At 36.0% G+C, this 6,000-nt stretch overlaps 1 long non-coding RNA gene across 1 annotated transcript in view; it reads right to left on the reverse strand.

The window, feature by feature from the left end:
- Positions 1 to 5,359, reverse strand: part of LOC148051427 (uncharacterized) — a 36,160-nt gene extending 30,801 nt beyond the window's left edge. The window contains exon 1 of the long non-coding RNA XR_015699879.1: positions 5,200 to 5,359. This is a non-coding gene — a long non-coding RNA (uncharacterized LOC148051427). The remainder of the gene's footprint in view (positions 1 to 5,199) is intronic.
- Between the last annotated feature and the right edge of the window lie 641 nt (positions 5,360 to 6,000).

Consider the following 6,000-nt stretch of genomic DNA (forward strand, 5'->3'; position numbering starts at 1 on the left):
AGAACGCTTTCTAATGCCAGCACAGAAGAAAATTCCATATATTTTCACTATCATTCTTCAGGAACAAATATTTCTAAGACTATCAAAATAATTCTGGCAAGGCATGATTTGCAGTTTAGCGCATATCCAAAATTTAACTAAACAATTTGGCCTGTGATTTCTCCCTTGCAACACTCATGAAGATTTTATCTGCTTTACCTGTTTATAGCCTTTGTTGTTACAAGACCCTCATGCTCCTTATAAGCAAAAAATACCAATTAAGTCTCACAGCATCCATTTTAAGCAGAAATATGACATCCAGTTTACAGATAGGGAATTTCATGAGTTCACTGAAGTCGAATCAAGGTCATATGTAGTCAGCTGTAGAACTGCCACTGAATTCAAGATTAATCTCAAACTACAATAAAGCTCACATTAAACTGAGAGGAGATAAATTTTGCGTCAGTCTCCGGATTCACAGTGTTGGGCACTAACTTCTAGCTACAATGTTTTTGAATTAACACTGGCTTGTTCTTTTTTTTTTCCCCTTGGATTGTTGGTTGCCAACACTGCTCAGTTTGAGAAATAAACCAGTGACTGTAAAGGAATTAAGAGAAAAAATTAGTAACACAGGTTAAACTAAACTACTCTGATTCTCATCAGAGCAATTCCACAGTGTGGTTGCCCTGACAACTGCATCCATTGCACAGAGATTTATTTCACTACATTTCATCTGCACCACGCCCAGATTTATTCTGTGATTTTTCCACAGTGTAAACTAGTTTAGATTAAGAGCAAGTGAGGCAGAGATCTGTTGCTTGGATGATTTCTTTCTATCCAGGGTTCAAAGGACTGATGTTACAGAAACAAATGTTATAAACACTTTGGAGCCATAAATTAGATATTTCCTAAATCTTTTTCATCCAATGAAGAAACATGCTAATTTTCACACTTCTATTATGCATGCATTACATCATGTGGGTATGCAAAGTTATTTCTGTAGATCTCTCCTTTGGTCTTTTTCTAGCTAGTCTACAGCCAGTAAAGAAATAAAGATCAAGTTATGGTGGAAAGAAAGGGGTTGTTTTTTTTTTTTTTAAAATTGTACTTAAAACATACACCGTAAACACGCACTTGCTTTTTCCTGCATGAACATTTAGACAGATATACAAGGAAAATTTTCTTTCTAATTTATGTGTTCCAATAAAGATTCTTGTTAAATATCCATAGGTTATCTCCCCCACAATACCTTTTCTGGAAGTTTAGCACCATGTATACACTTAATGGAACTGATGCAGATAATTTCCATGTTCTTTCAAGCTTGCTTTCTTTTTCAGACCAATTATCCCCAAAGCATTTGGTTAATCGGTAGATACCTACTCTGGCTCTCTCTATAAAACAATGAGCTGTCAAATAAACTGCATAATTACTACTTCCTGATCTTAGTGCTGTTATTCTATAGTTCCAATTTTGATAGTTTTCCTTTAACACATAACATTTACAGTCTAAGGTACACCATTCATAAAATAAGATATCATATAAGCAGGAATGTGCTTTACCTTCACTTGAAAGCATATACATTTTTTTCACATACATTCAAATTCCAAAAGCATTTCTATCACTGACTTCAATTCACTCAACTGTTTTGATATTTTACTCAAAATTTTTCTTTATTAAGAGATACTAGTGATCACGTTTCTCCAGCATTATTTTGTATTTCTTCCCAATTTACATATGTTACCTGTAAATTTGGCAGGGCACATTTGCTTATATCTTCAGGTAAATGCTAACAAGGTGAATTCTTCTGTATAGAAATTGTCCATACACTGAGCAAAACTCAGATCTTATATATGGAGAGTTTTGTAAGGTTTTAAATTATAAACAGGGTTTGGAATGCTCTTTAGTAATAACCCCACACAGGCAGGTTTATTTAGTCCCAAAACAACACTGTGTTCACTGTCTCCCAGCCTCACTTTATTACTGGACCTTGCAGACCAGTAAGCTCCAACATTTCATTATGCTGACTTGCATGATACACTTTGGCTTCTCACCACGCAGTGTATACAGGTGATTGACAGCCAAGTTTGACACCTCTCCTAACACTGGATGACTATCCACTGCTTATTGACATTATCCATATCCTCACCAGTGAGTTTTAGCTGGAAGGCAGTGTTTAGACACTTGGTTGTATTCCCATTTAAATAAGTGAGCACACTAAAACCTAGCTCCTTTGCATGGATGGTGCAGTTGGGGTGAGTTACAACTCAAGTAAAGTGTCCAGTTAATTGTGCAGTGAAAACATGCCACTAAATACCTCTATCAATTTGAAAGCCACTTGCAAACACTAGCTGAATTTTTCTCACTGCAGCTAACGGAACTGGAGCTATTTTAACTTAGATACTGACAGATAGCAGAGTGGAATAAGGGAAACAGAAGTATGTTTTTAGCTTTCTTTTAAAACCAAACCAAACAAAACAACCTTTTCATACCTTCACACCTTCCAGTCAAAGAATTGATTAAGGTGTTGTTTAAATTGACATAGATAAATAGCGCAAAAGATTGCAAGGACATTTACTTAATTACAAACGAGGCTTATTTTATAAACCAGACTTCAATCCAGCTTAAGTGAATTCAAACCAATTAGAATTTGTGTATTTCCTACATTTATATAAGGCTCTGGATGCATCTGAAAAGCTTCTTACTTATGATCGCCGAGTATGACATATTACTTACTTGCTATTGGCCATATTATTTCAAGAAATTTTAAGCAGAACACTCCATTAGTCATTATGAAATGATCCGTTAAGGAAAAAAAATTGGTGCCGTACGACTGATGACCGTACCTTTCAAGAAGACTTGGAGATAATTATTTATTTATTCTCGTTGGGCAACACAAATACTTAACGATACCTTTGGTGTCAGTTTAGCAATTTTGGCTATACTGTTTTGGTTTTTTTTGTTTGTTTCACCTTCATAGAGAACTCATTTGCAGGCAACAACAAACATCTGAATGGTGACACAGGCATGGTTTAAACTTTCATGAGTTAATACTGCTCTTGAGTTAAATTCTTCCTTGCGTAAGCAAAGCTACACAATGGCACTATGTTTGTATGAGCAACTTAAATTCTTTTTCTTTACACTAGCAACCAAATCGTTTCTTCTTCTTTTTTCCCTTTTTTTTTTTTTTAAGAATAATGTTAAGTTGACATAAGTCAGAAGTAAGTTATAACAAAGACAATAACAAAATGAAGTTGTCCCATAGTTTTTTAGTATTTGGAAATGCCATTCTCACAAATACAGCATGTGTCAAAACACCAGGGTATCCAGAGCTCCGATTGGCTTACAATGATTTATTAGAAGCAATAATTCTGCATTCCTAGCAGTTGCTAGAGCAAGGCTGTGCTTGAGGCCTGTGCACATACATATTGGAATTAATGGAGCTGCAGCTCATGCTGCTGTGAACAGCTGGGGGTGCTTAACTTGTTTTTCTCCACAGAATTTTTGGATTTCATTTGTTTCTGGCAATTATTGAATGCAATAAAAGAGAGAATGGTGAATGAAGAGAAATGGAACTATGTAAAGCAGGAAAATCTGGACAACAAAATATGCTCCTCTGATGATGTAGATAATTTATTTTTATATTTTACACTCTTTTACCTGTTCTCACCTCCCCATAAATGCTTTATTTGATGTTAGTAAGAGTAAAGATAGCTGCAGGCCATGTCTGCAAAATACACTGGGCAGCATGATACAAACCTTCAACCTCTTGCTGATCAAGTCTGCCTCAAAACCAGAAGGAGAAAAAAAAAGGGATTTTAGCTGGGACAGTGTGTTGTTAATGCAGTCCTATTGTTTCTAGACCTGTGCTATTATTACATCCAGGGCTCTTAAAAAATGGCACTGCACTAGGCTGTGAGGATATGACATCCCTGGTTTGCACCTCCTCTGGAATCTTTTTCCCCCTGAACCACTGTTGTACTTAAATTGTACTCACAACAGAAATTTATTTGTGATAGTTGCTGTGCACAGCTCTACAGCTCCAGCATATTTTTAGGGCAACTGGTATGTTCTCACTTTTTAAGTTCCTAGCAAAATAAAATAAAAAAGAAAAAAAGGAGCAGTAAATGTAAAACAGTGCGCTTGAGAATGGATTTTACTAGCACTGCATCCGATTGCTGCAGAACATGCAAAGAGTTCTGAGCTGCTGTTGGGAGCGTTCATCAAGATCAGAAAGAGGGAGGCAAAGATGGGTGTTTCAGCAGCTGAACAGAGACTGAAGGGCAGCTGCAGAAACTGGAATGTATGTGATGCTTCATGCAGAGACTGCGGGTTCTGCAGCTGCTTAATTCCCTGTGGAACGTCCCTTTTCTCATGAATATTCCTTTATACACTATCTCCTCCAAAGGGGTTGGCAACGCCACATCACAGGATCCTGTCTAGTACTCTTCAGGGGTCTAACTTGCTATCGCTCAAGTCAGCTAAGGCTCTGAAATGATTGCTTATTGCTGGGGTATGTTTTGATTGCTCTCCTGTCTTCCTTAGGCTATTCAAATGAAGGCAGCAGCTGCGTTTTGCCATTCACAGTCATTTATGCCTAAAGGCTCATGTTTCCTGTCAAAAGCTGGAACCAGTGATTGTATATAATTTTTGTTCTTTAGTTTAATCGTACATCACCGATATGTTTTCATAGCATTTTCCATCTAGTAATGACTTTATTGATCCATTCTTCAGTCTTTCGTCTTTCCATGCATCTAAGCACATTGTAACATACGTCAACTGATCATTTTGTACCTTAAATTGCACATAAATATATATTATAGAGCTATTCAATAATCACTCAGTATCAACAGGCTTACTATACAAGGGCCCAAGACAGAGCCAGGCATCCTTAACTGTCACTGGAAATAATCACAGCTATAAAGCAACAGAACTAGGTTGCTACCATCTGCTTGGTCTGTTTCCCATTGCAGAATCAAAATGAAAAGAAAAGAAAGAAAAAAAAATTAAGGAAACATGAAAGAAAAATAAGCCTATGACCACAACAGCAAACAGTAAAATAAAGTCTTGCTTTCTTATTTCTTAATAAGAATAATTCAAGTGCAGCGATTTTAACCTTTAAATTTATTTTTTCAAAACATATAGTTTGACAATTAAGAACTTTATGCTCTTACATTCTAGACATCCTCATCAAGATAAACTGTAATATCTAAATATACTTACTTTCTTCTGATATACTGTCCTTTTTTTTCTGTGATGGTTTTCCAAACAATCAAAGATATTCGTGTTGAAATGAAAGCTTCTTCTACCACATCCACGCTTTCAGTTTCTATCACATTCTACTGCTACACAGCCCACAGTACTGGATTTCTAATATTGCTAATATCACTTCCATAGCAACACACTAAGATATCAACAACTCGGCATTATGGTTTTATTCCTAGATTAGGTCTAAGGAGGAGCTGATTTCAAAAGGCAGCTTTTATTAAAACGTACATATACATAATAATCAAAAGTAATTTCCAGTGGGATATAGATAATGGCTTTCAGAGTACTGTAAATCAGTCTCGCAAAAAAGTTGTCCCTCTTCAAATCTGACCAAGAACAAAGAACTTATTTTCTTAGTGATGTTTAGAATATATTTCCCCAGCCATCCTTGAAGAGAGTACCATATAATCACAGGTATTCCGCTTCTAAGAAGATAACATTACTTGTGTTTTTCACATGCTGGAATCATTCCATTACACACTGGTTTCAACGCAGTGTAAAATGAGGGCAAAATCTGGGTCCATTCTTTGAGCTGCAAATATTAAGAATCTACAAAGAACAGAGTGAATGAATGAATGAGAAGGAATTCAACTTGGAAAACCGGCAAGATAATTTTATCAATAAATCTTTTTACTTTTAAGCACAAAATATAATACATTAAGTAGAACACATATCATTTTGGTCAGCGTTCTGGCATATTTTATGATATATAATGACTAAGGGCAAATGGGCTCCATTTGTTACTTCCTGGCTGGA

Source organism: Nipponia nippon, unplaced genomic scaffold, assembly GCF_047370975.1.
Source record: "Nipponia nippon isolate SJK-2023a ecotype South Korea unplaced genomic scaffold, ASM4737097v1 scaffold_6, whole genome shotgun sequence".
NCBI lineage: Eukaryota > Metazoa > Chordata > Aves > Pelecaniformes > Threskiornithidae > Nipponia > Nipponia nippon.